The 13583-nt window shown below is 47.9% G+C and overlaps 2 protein-coding genes across 9 annotated transcripts in view; one reads left to right on the plus strand and one right to left on the minus strand.

The window, feature by feature from the left end:
- The window catches only part of LOC139816639 (uncharacterized), a 174068-nt gene that overhangs the window by 87468 nt on the left and 73017 nt on the right, over positions 1-13583 (plus strand). For 2 of the 8 annotated variants that reach the window (XM_071784276.1, XM_071784280.1), the window contains exon 1: positions 9233-10620. The exons of the other annotated variants lie outside the window; for them this stretch is intronic. The gene's annotated coding sequence lies outside the window, so the exon portion shown is untranslated. Of the gene's footprint in view, positions 1-9232; positions 10621-13583 lie in introns of those variants that run through there. 8 annotated transcript variants of the gene reach the window in all.
- Sp1 (transcription factor Sp8) overlaps positions 1-13583 on the minus strand; it is a 78425-nt gene that overhangs the window by 30731 nt on the left and 34111 nt on the right. The gene's annotated exons all lie outside the window — the stretch shown is intronic.

Genomic DNA, 13583 nt, shown 5'->3' on the forward strand with positions numbered 1-13583 from the left:
CCACCGCTAAAGAACCATTCGTCGAGTCTGGTTTATGCGATTTACGAAATTTAAATTTCCCGAATGCAGTTTTAGGGCACATCACGGGTTTTTTTCTGCCCTATGGAGACGCGTTCGTTACCTTCCTACGCCAATGGCCGGTGGAGACGCGAGCGACGGGTCGAGGTCGCATTAGGATCTAATTTTCCATAATGGAAGAAGTCCGTGGCGTGGTACGGCGCCACTACGGCGAGGCGACCGGCTAATCGTGGTCCATTCATAACCATTCCCGGCCAGCCGGGCGCGCCGACCGGACGATCGCCGTGGTCCCAATCGAGATTGGCCCGGGTAATTTAGACGTAATATCTCATGGAGCTCGGTGACAAGGCGGTCGCGAGGTCCGCTCAAAGAGAATGCCGTCAAGTTTGATGACGGATTGTGACTCGATGTATTCTCGTCAAATGTCTCGTAAAACGAGGGTTTTAAAGTATTAGCTTTTGGTCCGATCAACGAGATACTTGACGTAAGATAAAATAAAAATACACAATATATAGTTTCTTCCAGTTTGAATATGTATTCGATCTATTCTTTCTAAATCGCAAATATCGTTCTGTCTGAGTTTTCTTGACGATTTCCGCTGATATATCCTGCATCATATATAGAGCAACCATCTGATCAGCGTGATTTGATTTCATATCATCGCATCGGCCGGATAGTGTTTACGTTAGATGGTACCCTCGAGATAGACGCGTCCGAGTAATCGATAGATGGACTACGCGAAGGAAGGTGAGAAAGGAATAGGTTCGCGGAACGAGGGGACGTTATCGGCCGCCACCCGCTACGAATCCTGGCGGCCGATTATGCGTACATCGCGTGCCACCGGCGCACAAAAGGTGCGACCCGCCCACGCCCTTGCGTATCGCGGAGTAGGACGGTGAATGGGCCGGGGGGGGGGGGGGGTGCGAAAAGGGATGTTTTACAATGAACGGAACCAAAGACGGGCGTTAACGCTCGCGGCAAGGACAAATGGCGTTGGGCCGCGCGCGTGGAAGCTAGTAGCTATCGGGTTTCCTCGTTTTCAGATTCCCGCACGAGAGAGCAGTTTCTCTGGATTTATTGCGTCCGCGCGCGCACACAAACCCCTCCGGATCGGGACCACGATCGCGAGGATGAATCGTGCGTCTCGATATTTTACGAGGATGGACAGCGACATTATTTCATTCGACACTAATGTATGGATATTCCGCGTCGTTGAAAAATGATTAGCGCCGATCGACTACCGATCGCAACGCCGTTCTCGATAGCGCGATAGATCGACGTTATAGCCGACATCGGATCTTTCGATGATGGATCGTTGATTGGCAGAGATGGGGCCATGGGGTTGAAAGGGAAATGGGGCCTACGGGCCTCACGGGGGCGGATAATGACAGGGCGGCCTCGCGTATAGCGAGGATGGTCCGCGCTGGGACCAGCTCGGCTCTTGCCTCTCACACGGCCATGTGGCCATCGAGAGATGCTGATGGACTAATAATTACCAAGAAACTAGCTCCGTGCGTGGCGGCTGGCAGCGTCGAAAACGAAGATTCACCTTACCAGTTGAAGTCAGATCTTGTCTTACTATCTGCTAACGGCGTGCGTAAGCCTTTGCCGAAATCGGACCGAAGGACGCAGACGCGGGACGATCGTTCATTGATGTATACCGACATCCGCAGTGGCGTTTTCGTGACGCTTCTACAATTCTATACCGAGCAACGTTCCACGTTTCAAAACGTTATTTTATTCTTACAAATTATATTATGTTACAGATATTCTACAGATAATTTCGGAAAATGATCTCCGAACTGTAACATCGCGGTGATAGATTCGAAATTCTAGCCGTTGCAATTTCCAATAATGAATATACACAGCTGTATATCGCAGAATCGCGTGAAAGGCTTTTAAAACCGAGTGGTGCGTCTCGCCGCGAAACAGGACACGGAGAAACTCGTCCGGGACTGATTTACGGACTCGTTGCCGTGGCCGATGCCGGGGCGTAAGTCGAGATTCTGTCTACATCGTGCTTCGGGATAGAGAGACGCCCGACCGCCTGCCCGTCCCTCCGTCGGCCGACCAGATTTATGGGGTGTTCCACGGGGAGGAGAGGAGACAACTCCCCCCCCCGTAATTCACGCGTCGCTCCTTTCCGCCGACCGCGAACGTTAGAGGAGCGACGCAAATAAGGCGCACCCTCGGTTTCAGGAGGGAATCGATCGAAATAAATATCTTTCCTCGATTTATCCTGCTGCCCTCGATGCTATTGCCTTCCTCTGCTCGTATTCCGAGTATATTAGATGTAGATAAAAGACGGACTGGAGAGGGATAATAACGTTGAACAAGTTATTGGATGCTGCGGCTTGTATCGATCTGTATTTTATCTCGTACACTTGGTACGAAACACGAGAAGAGATCACTAGATCAATTTTGCGACTTACAAGTCTGCCTAACTAATCTGAGTACCTATGTTTAATCGAATTAGTTAACGGATTAGTTATTCTTCTAATCACATTCAATCATACATGAGGAAATATATGGAACACTTGTGACTATAATTAAAATAATCTCAAACATTAAGAACGTACATGTATAATATCAGATTTTTTAGTCTTTGCATAGCAGTTACTTATACATCTTTGCATATATAATTGAAGTTAATTAGGTGCGACATTTAAGAACGGGTAATCCGCGAGAACGTAGCGCAAAGAAAATCATGATTCTTTAATAGACGGGAAAAAAATAATATAGATAAATTATCGACGAGAAAAAACGGTTTCATAAAAGATTTTTGCATTATACATGACGCAATATAGACGTGGATGCTTGGACGGCAGTCGAGGTTGACGCACGTGCCGCTATAATTACCGATAATGTTGGTGATAATAACCAATTAAGGAAAGAGTAAAAGACTCGTAACGACGATTAACTATCCCCGCAAAGCACATCGTCAATTGACGCGACGCGACGCTTGAAAAACTTCTAATTAATGTACAGCGTCGCGGATTTAATGTGTTACAAATAGCAATTGGTCGATGTAAAACATCGAAAAGCGGAAATAGTCCTCGGTTGCGCAATGTGTAATTTATTATACGACCCGTGGATAAGTGTTACGTTTTACGACGTTTTAAATATTCGCTCCTAATAGATAAGTAGCGAAACCTGCCTGATCCGATATTTCTAACGATCGGCACGTTTCGTCGGGTAACTGTGTCAGAAAACGATCGAGAGCAGGATCGATCGCCGCGAGCGAAATGTCACGGTTTTAAACGCGTCGTCCTTAAACGACGAATATCCGGTGCGCGAGGCTTCTTCTCTCCGAGGCGCGCGTGTCGGGAATACGTAAAGGAAAGTATGCGGAGGAGTGGTTGGTGCGCGAAAGTTTGGCGCGAAAGGGGGAAACAATTAGCCTGGCCAAGGACCCGCGCCGACAAATTCGCGCGCATGTTCGCTGGGAAGTTGAGATCGCGAAATGACGTGCAAACTGAGGGACGCCCTCGTCCGCCCCCCGGCAATACGGTAATCACTATAATTACGTATCGAGCCCTTATATTAATATCCCCCAGCTACATCTCTCTTTTCATCTTCCTTTACCTTCCTTCCTCGGTTCCACGGCGATTCCTCGTTCGTCGCCTTGGCCGCGTGAAAGCGCGGACTTTTTTTCGCAACCTTTCGCGCGAGTCGACCGACCGCGATTTATTATTGGCACGCCGCACGTTTCTTCGGGTCGTTAACGATGAGTGTGTTTTAAGTAAACGAAATTTCGTCATCTTTCTTTTCCGTGAGTCAGCCTGTGATCGAGATTTGCGATTTACATATAGGGTTACATTAGTACGGCAACTCGCGATTCAATTAAGAAAACGTTATTGGAACGGTAATTGACGCAGCCGATATTCCTAACAAAAGCGGACTGGTATCCATACTTCCATCTCAACAAATTCAATCGAACGATCCGATTGGCAATCGGACGAATTGAATTTTCCGCGAGCGCCAACGAGTTGATGGAAAATGGCTGGTTGCGGCGACCTTGGTGATCCCGTATCGAATCCCCTTCGTGTTAGACGTCGGGAGATGAACAATTAACGAAGGGGCGCTTTAGAACCGCCCAGGCTCGTTATGGAAGCAAGGCTGCGAAGGGGTCGTCGCGGACTTGAATCACCCGCTAACTCGGCGAGACACTCATGGAGTTTTAAATCGCTAAAATTACTCGTCCTCGGTGTGTCGCCGCCCGGTTAAACCGAATCTCCGCGCGCGCGTGGCATCCTTAAAGATAATACAATATACCTCGACATCTCTCCTACCTCGAGATACTCTGTTTCCTGCGCGGGGTGTAGACTCTGCTGCGGTGCCGTCGGCGCGATCGTCATCACATTTTGCGGATGGCCGTTATGCGAATACTGATATGCGCAATTCATTTCCTCCGAGTCTTCTCTGCTTCGAGGACTATATACGAGCTCTTAAAAAATCCACCCGAGATCGTAGTAAAGGATCGGTCTTGCTTTCTCCTGAATCGACAAGACTCAATCCGCTTCTTCGACGATCGTGACTCAGCCTCGGATTCGCGCGTGCAGCGAGACGCTTCCCGGATGACGTCCGCAGGTGCATCGGCTGCTGCTGCGGCGGCGCGGCAGTCCGCTCGGAGTGCTCCACGAGCCCTCGTATATCCCGGTAATCACAGTAATTTCTGTGGCTGCCGCTCGGCCGCGGACGAGGTGGAGGAGGTCAGTCGATAACGAGGTCGGTCGAGGACGCGACGAACGCGGATTCCCACTCGTCCGATGTCGTCCGATATATACGCGTCCGTCGCGGCGTCGCGCGGAACCGCCAGCCACGCGGAAGAAGGTAACAATTATCGGAGGGACCCCGAGATGCACCTCGCGGCGTGCAACAATTATAACTGAGCTTTTTCGTCCCCCACGTTGGAGAGAAGCGGCCCAGCTACGGAGGCGAGCCGGATCGGTATCTCTTTCTCGCTTTTTCTTTTCGTTCTCGTTCTCGTTCTCCTCTTCCTCCTCCTCCTCCTCCTCCTGCTCCTCTCTCTTTCGCGCGCTCTTCCTCTCTCTCGCTCTCTGTCCTCTTTTTCTCTTTCTCTCTCACTCTCTTGCCGTCGCCCCCCTACCGCGCGGATACGCGCCTGTATGCGTGGGCCGTGAGTGCGTGCGCGTGCCTCAGGAGAGTGCGTCGAGTGGCCGTTCCTAAGGAACCTCGCGAGTACGTTTCCATCCTGGAAGGTGTTGCTGGTGGGGCAGAAACAGCGCCCGCCCTCGCAACGGTCCTCCTCGGTACAACCTCGCGATCGTCTAATCCACGTTGCAACCCTAACGAACGCTGTTCGCCCTTCCCTTACCCCCTCAGTCACCCCCTCGGTCCCACTCGTGTCCCCCCTTGTGTCCCACCTTTCTGCTTGGTTTATCTCGTCCTCCCTCCATCGCAGCGTGGATCGCGCTCCCGACCAATTAAAACGCTCTACGATCACGTGGTTCAGCACAGCGTCCGCCGCTTCGTCTTCCTCTTCTGCGGCCTCTTCTCGTTTCTTCGCGTCCTCTTCCTTGTCCTTTTCCTCTTGCTTCCTCTCCGTTGTCTCCTCCACCTGCGCCACCTTTCTCTTCTCACGATCTTATTGTTCCTTACTCTCTCCTCTCCTCTCCTTTTCTCTCTTTCTCTCTCTCTCTCTCTCTCTCTTGTTCTTTTTATTCTTTTTTTATTTATTATGTTTCCGTTTAGTTGATATTCGAGTACGAGATCATCGAAAGATCGATTCTTTCGATAATCTCGTATTTGAGAGATAGTGGTGGAATTACAACGACTAGGTTCGATATATTAATATGTCATTACGGTGAAGAATAGGTTTCCTGATTTTACATTAGTTAATAATTATCCTTTGGTAACGAAAATAACACCGTGTTTAACGTCCAATACAATATTTGGTAACGAAAATAACACCGTGTTTAACGTCCAATACATCAATGGAATTGCCTTTGCGTGTCCATTGATACTATTACACTAAGGTATACTTTAATTAACATACTTTAATTAAGCAATTTTCTATGTCAAAACTTTTTCGATCTCATGAGTATCTTCAAATAATTATATTTGTCAATTCGATTAATATTTGTTAAATTTTTGTGATTTATGTGGATTATGGTTTCTTCTTGTTTACCGCAATAATTGCAGAAACTGAACCATTTTGTTAAAAGATGCCTATGCTATCTAGTAACGATTGCAATGATAATATGATAACATTATTCGCGATAATAGAAACGTTGCGAATACAGTATTCGAGTATTCGAGTGCAACGAATATAGCTCCCCCCCCCTCTGCCCTATTATATAAATCTGTATAATAGTATTAGACGAGATTATCTAATAATGAATATAGGTACGCAGCTGCAAAAACGCTAACACGAAAAATAAAATATAATAGGTTTAATAACTTAAGACGTTCACACACCGATATTGTGTACACAAGTTTTTCGTTTTCGGACGCCAAATCGATACCATAAATAACAGGATAATGCATCATCGGGACATAAATTTCAACGATATAATTATCGTTAATATGAAATTGCAGTTGCGGACGGTTAAACTTGATGCATTATTGCCGAGTCAATAATAACCGTTCGCTGGTCGCTCACGTAAACGAGCGCACGCACGTTCGCATAAAGCACACGGATACCTTGTCGCGACTTTGTTATTCGAGATATAAATTGAAATCATTCGTGTCGTTTATCACTGAGGACATTAAACGTGTTCTTCAAAAATTCACAAGGGGTAATATAAGTTACTAACATATATCTGACTCGTGTATACGCGATTTCATCGTTCGTATTATTGAGAGAAGCAGATATTAATATCGTGTACATATAAGGAAGATGAATAATCGTTTGATGTCGCATATATTTTTCAAATAAATTTCATAAAGCATTTTCCTCTTCGCGAGACTACCTCTGAATACATCAGCATAACCATATTACATGTATAGTCGCTATAATATGTTCCGTGATAATGTGATTGATCCAATTGCGCCGTTCGACACTTTAAGACAACACATCAGACAACCAAATGTAATGAATAACCGATCATTTTCTCAGTAAACGATTATTGTTGATCCGATATTATTCAAGTAATAAATTGTAGAAATCCTTCGGGCTCTGCGGTATGCGAATACTCGAGGTTAAATCGAGTCGGGTTCGATTATATCTATCGGATTCGACTCATGTGCGGATAACTTTTGATAACTCGATTATCTTTTATTATCCGAATCTTCTCGCATGCTCGGTTATATATCTCGGTTTACCCGTTTTATTAGGCTATCAGAGAGAGATTAATTACCCAAATTTCTGCGCGTATTCTGATTATTTTCAAATTACAATGTATGCACATTGCAGGATATTTAAATTATTATACGTCTAATTTTTTTGATTATTTCCAAATTATATACTATATTATTAAGATTACGTTGTACATTTATTTAGACAAATATGTTTGTGAAGTCTAAATCGGATTGGTCCAATTATATTCAACAAATTCGCTTCGTGATTTTGGATAATCGATAAATTTGGATATCTTTTTATCCGATTATCTTTTATTATCCGGAACGCTCGATAAATCTCGGTTTACTTGAGTTTTACCGAGTTATCGAAAAGCAAAATCCCTCAGAAAGACCAACGACGATCGCCGCTTCAATGGATCCTTCTTTCGGACGCATAATACTGGAGGCATTTCATTCTTCCTCCATCTGTCTCTAGCGTTTGTAATTCGATACAGTGGGAACCGCGTGTGATCACCATTGAATGGATCGCTAGAACGTCTCTTTAGAGAAAGGATTTAAAGGATTATTTCGGCAACGCTAAGGGTGCGCCGTCGACAAGCGTGCATTCCCTTATCCACCCTCGCACACTTTTCCATCATTTATTTTCCGAAATAAACGGCGCTATTCTTATTTTGCGCAACAGAATAATTGATTGTGATAGCACGAAAAATATGTAACAATAATTAACATGTCGCTAAAATTTCTCGAATCGATAGCCAGATGGGAAACAATTTTAGACTTCAAATTTAGACTTCTTCCGCCGTACCGTTCTAAAACTATATCGATCTACGAACGACAGTTGGATCCCGGACGGGCAAGAAAGTGGAAAGTGCTAGGGTTGATCGATATATATGTGGCACGGGGCCAGGTGGCGCCAACGAGCTTTCCCGAAAAGAGAGTAAACGTCGATCGCGTTAAGGGATGATAAACGACGTCGAAGGCGGACTGTGGGTAAAACGAGCGAACGAGAGAAAAAGCAAACGATGTTGCGGTGAAGGGCGGGAGGGAGAGGGAACGACGCGTGATGCATCAGCGGTCAGTGCGCAGGGTGCGAGGGGGTGAATGATGAAAAATTGTGTCGGCCAAGACTCGTGCGTTCTTCTGGATATGAAACTGCCAGACGGATAGACGGACAGACGGACGAAAAGAACGAATGGCCGTTTCTTCTCGAGCGGAGACGGGCCCGACGGTCTGTTATTACATCTATCTCTCTCTCTTTCTTTCCTTTCCTCGCTCTCTTCTCTTCTCTCTCGCCCGTGTTCTCCGTGACTTAGGAGAGAAGAACGGATCGCCGCGTTACCGACGAGAGAAAGAATAATAGCCTCCCCCTACCCTTCACCCGTATCCGTGGTCTACAATTAAAACTCTCTCGCGCGCGCCCGCGTATTTCCAAGGGCGGGAAGAGTTCCCTCTCGTCGCTGTACCGACTAATCGACTCGCGCGCTCACTAGCAGAACGTTTCGCAGAACATCAAGGCGAAATGGTTCGCGGCCAGACGCCTCTGGTCCGATACCGGCGCCTCGAGTTGATCAAACGAGTTGCTCGATCCACTTTCTCGGGCATGAAAAACGCCCGGTGCGCCATGACATTCCACATTGAAACGGAAGCCGCGTCCTTGGCGTCAGAAAACGCCGTGAAATCCGTGCGCGCGCGCACTCGACGCCGTGATCCTCTCAATCGGTCTATCTCGTAGCCGGTAGTTACGTGAATCGGAACGAAAACTGGGGACGATTAGTTCCTGTCGGCCTAATAATAGAAATTCCGCGTTGACGTCGGTAGCGTCGGTATAAGACGAGCGGAAACACGGTGGGAGAGAATATACGGGTATATATATACCGCCTAGGCGCAACGGTGGCAGTTGCTCGGGTGGTTTCGGCTCGCATTACGAGTTACGCGGGCGGGGTTAATCATGATGATTCCGACTTCGGGTGGGTCATCATCTCGTCACCGCGTCACCCGCGGCCAAAAAACACCCCGGCACGCACACGGTATACGACGTGTATTTCGCAGCCACGAGCTTAACCGCAGCCTCCGACCACTACCACCACCATCATCCGCCAGCGTCAGCGTTGATCGACACCACCGCCGGACCGAAGAGGAAGATTGCGAGAGGAGCGAAGAATGCTTTATGGACTTATCAATCACTTGATAGCCTCGCGCTCGATGCGCGCGGCGCTCCGCGTTTCTTACCGGACGCGCACCCTGTTATTAGCGACGATTAAAAGATTCCGCGCGGCGGTCGGAATCGAGTGCCGTTTCCTCGATTCGTTTCATCGACAGGGATTTATGGTTCCCCTTCCTCCCCCCCCCCGCCTGATAGGTCGTCGAACGCATCTCGGTTCTCACAGGGAGATTTATACGTTGTCGTCGCCGCGAAAAGTAACGATCTTTCTCGGAAGATTACCCGGCGACGTGACGTCTTCCCGCGGCTGTGAATTCTAAAATGTAGCGAACGGCCGACTTCGTCAGATATTATCGGTCAAAATTATATGCGATAATTATTCGTTTGACACCAGCAGCGTGGCGGCATCGATGTTACCGTCTGTTCGCGATTACTTCGCCTCGGGGGTCTCGATGAATAAACTTTACGTCCGATCACGTGGAACTAGCCAGGCATTCGGGGCCGGGGGTAGAATCTAGATAGGCACGGTGCGGCGCGATATACGCACACGAAATCTCAATATCTCGAATCGAAATCTCTCTCTCTGCCGATCGAAATTGAGCGAGCCAGGCCCGCGAGCGGCGCGGGCGCGGCGCCTATCGGCAAATCCTCGCGTCGCGAACGGATCGGGGATCGTCTCGCTGTTTTGTGGGTGGACTTTGCGGCCGGACTCACCGTATCTACCGTGTTCTTTCCGTACGAATGTACTCGCATTTTGGCCCGGGCGTGCAGGGGCCCGGGGACGGGGCCGCGGCGGGGCCCACGAACCCGGTAATTAAATAGCTGTACCCTGCAATTAGGGCCACTAAATCGTGGCGGAGCCCGGACCCGGCCAGCGAAGGGCCCGCCAGACACAAAAAACAACGTCGAAACGTTGCTTATGCCAAGCGAGAGGCGCACACACGTACCCTACGTACTACGTGCGAACGGGCCCCGGGATCCTTGGTGTGCGTGTCGCGGGGGTGGCTTCGTAGCATGTGGGAACCTAATCGGGCGAAAGAAAACAGCGAGGCTGCCCTTCGTACCTAAAACACGCTCGACTGTCGTTTGGGTGCCTCTATCCTCTATTCCTCTTTCTTAACCCGTTCGTGTTATACGCCGCGAACGATCGCCGTTATAAGCGTATCAACATTTCTAAGGTATGTAAGCCTAGACAATCATATCAATCGCAGAACGTTGAATCGTGTAAAAATAAAATATTAAAAATCAAGGCTTGGAATGTGAAATTAAACCGTACGACAATCAAACGGCTGTCGATTAAAAGAGATTTCGATAATTGCTTGCAAGATATTGAAGAATTTTTTATTTAAAAAATCAGCGTGCTGCAACGGCCGTGCTAATTTTGCGAATTACCCCACGAATTAATTATCTTGCCTGGGTTGTCACGACGAGCGACGTACTTTTAATCGACGAAACGAGTTTGATGATCTTATCGCGCATTCGAGAGAAGACCGTTGAATTATATCGTTCGAGAGAGCAGATACGTGAGTTGGCGTCTCTAGAGAGATAGTTACGCGTGATTATCTTTTTTTATGAATTTCTATTTACGATTTGCAGTACGTGAGCTCTGGTTTCTGCTATACTTTTATACGTGCAGAGATTGCAATAACTTGAGTACTTTTTGTATTATATATATACCTGCCCATACGTCAGTATGGTAATCAACTAATACGGTTGATTGTAGAATTATCTGCATAATCTAGGATGTTTTGCATAGCATTAAGAAAAAAAATTATTACATGAACTGCGACTTATAACGCAGTACTTTGCCCAAGGCTCAAATTGTGCGAATCTACATTGAGCATTTTGCGGGCAACCTAATCAAACTAAATTAAACCTAGCAGTCTTAATTACTTTCGCAACAAAGAATATCATTGTTGCGCTGTCAGCTTTTTAAAAAATATTTGTCTCATTTTTCACGACACTTGGATCTCGAGTTAAAATCCCTCGACGCTTGCCCAGCGTGTTCATGTCGGCTGCGAAATATTCACCAGCTCGCCGAGGGGATGGACGAGCAGGGAGCGGCCAAGCTGGAAAGGAAGATAATGGTAACAAACAGTCTTCCTTCCTGTTACAGAACGACAGTGTCGCTTCCCGTTTCTCGGCCTTCCCGGCACGGTGAAATAGCACGTCCGCCGCGTGCATTGCGATATTCGCGTATGCAAAATCGGGTATGCGCACGCACCGAGAGGGAGCACCTCTTTAGATGGATGACCGAGCATCACGCTTCCCGTCGTATTAAAATATCAGGGCTACCCCCGGCCACCCGGGCAACCCTCCGCCGCCACGGTTCCGCCGTCGTGCCGGCCCTCTCAACCCCCCTCGCCACTCGGCCGCGTTGGCATTAAATCAGCCACCCACCAGCCCTCGGGTTATCTAAAGAGCCTATCTGTGGACCGGCTAAGATATCGTCGCTGCTTTGTGAGAGAACTCGTTGCGTTCGTTGCGCGCCTACATGATCCTTCTCTCGTCGTGGAGTACCTTCGAGGAAAGAGGGAGAAAAAATGAAGAGAAGTATATAGAGGGAGAGAGAGAAAGAGATTAGCTATTCTCGGCTATTAGCTATTACGAGCGATGTTCTCTTGATTTTCTTAATTTGAAAAAAAAAGAAAGAGATATTTGTAATACGTAGTTTTTCCCATAATTCAGATAAATTGCACGATACTTAATACTTTTTGAATACTTTTTAATACTGGAATAAACCTTTCAACGAAGAGCAATATCGTTGCATACATTGTGTAGAAAATACCGGTCGTGATTTCGTATCGATCGAGTTACTTGAAGGCACACGTTCTTTCCGTCGTCATTATTTTTCGCGGTAACATGAGAAAACGCCGTGTTTGCGAGCTGAATGGAGACAAAGAACCACTCGGAGCGAGAGAGCACGAGAGAGAGAGTCGGCGACGTGATGCCGGTCGTGCGTGCAATTCCTCTCTCAGTACCGGCCGACAATTTAATTTTCTAATTATCGCGACGCCGCCTCGATCGAGAGAGAAGGTATGCCGTCGTTATCTCCGTGTGGTATCTGCGTATGTAGCCGGGCACTCTACGCGCATATAAAAGCTAATGGATCCACAAGCGAGGCGAGGCGAGGCTTCTCCGGACTCAATCTCGACTAATATCCTCGTAGCGCGAGTACAAGAAAGAGAGAGAGAGAGAGAGAGAGAGAGAGAGAGAGAGAGAGAGAGAAGGGGAGAGAAAGAGAGAGAGAAAGAGAGCATATACGCCCACGAAGTGAACACGGATCATCGCGGACGACGAAGAGGACGACGAGCACATGAGGAGGATAAGAACGGCAGGGTAAGAGTGAAGTGGGGGATGTTCGCGTACTATGGTGCGGTGAATTAATTGATTACCACGCGCGCGTACCCACGTACAATCGTTCTTGCAGCGGGAAATCGCGATGGAGAGAAATTCGCGGAGAGACGCTCGGGCAAGTTGCCGATGCTGAATAATAACCAATGCGTGAAACTTTCCACATCTTTCCTATAGATGCTTCAAGTTTCGTCACTTTTCCACAAAATTTTCTTTTGCTGGAGCATTTGCATGCATTTTTTAGTTTTGGACTGCCAAGCTTCGTCCTGAACGTTCAAAGCGGGACGCGAGTGTTCGCGTTCATTGAATAGAGTGCCAAACGAGTGCCAAAAATTACGGTATCGAGAGGCACTATAACCGCCAGTAATCAATATAAACCTCAACGGTTCGTTACACAAGGTTTTACAGTTTTCGCACGCTAGCGGGTAAACGCCGATGTATATCAGATCGAACGCACGAGCGGTGACCCAGAATTACCTACAAATTTGCGGAGCTCTCGACGAGCGCATGCGTCTCGACCGCAATCACGGCGTCTAAGTAGCGTAAGGAGAAGACGGGACGGTGCCGGCTTATACAAGGTATTCTTACGGTAGTTGGCGGTACGTGTCGGCGCGCGTTGCGGCCGGACGCGTACAACATACACGGTTCCACGGGGTACAGCGGAGGGAACGCGCGCACTCTTCCCGGAGGGCCCCGCCGGCGGTTAAGGCCGCGGTTACCGCGTGGTTATCAAGTTAACCTTTTACCTCGGAGTCGCGGCTGGATGAGGTTTGCGGCCGCGTCCGAC

This window comes from Temnothorax longispinosus, chromosome 7, assembly GCF_030848805.1.
Source record: "Temnothorax longispinosus isolate EJ_2023e chromosome 7, Tlon_JGU_v1, whole genome shotgun sequence".
Lineage (NCBI taxonomy): Eukaryota > Metazoa > Arthropoda > Insecta > Hymenoptera > Formicidae > Temnothorax > Temnothorax longispinosus.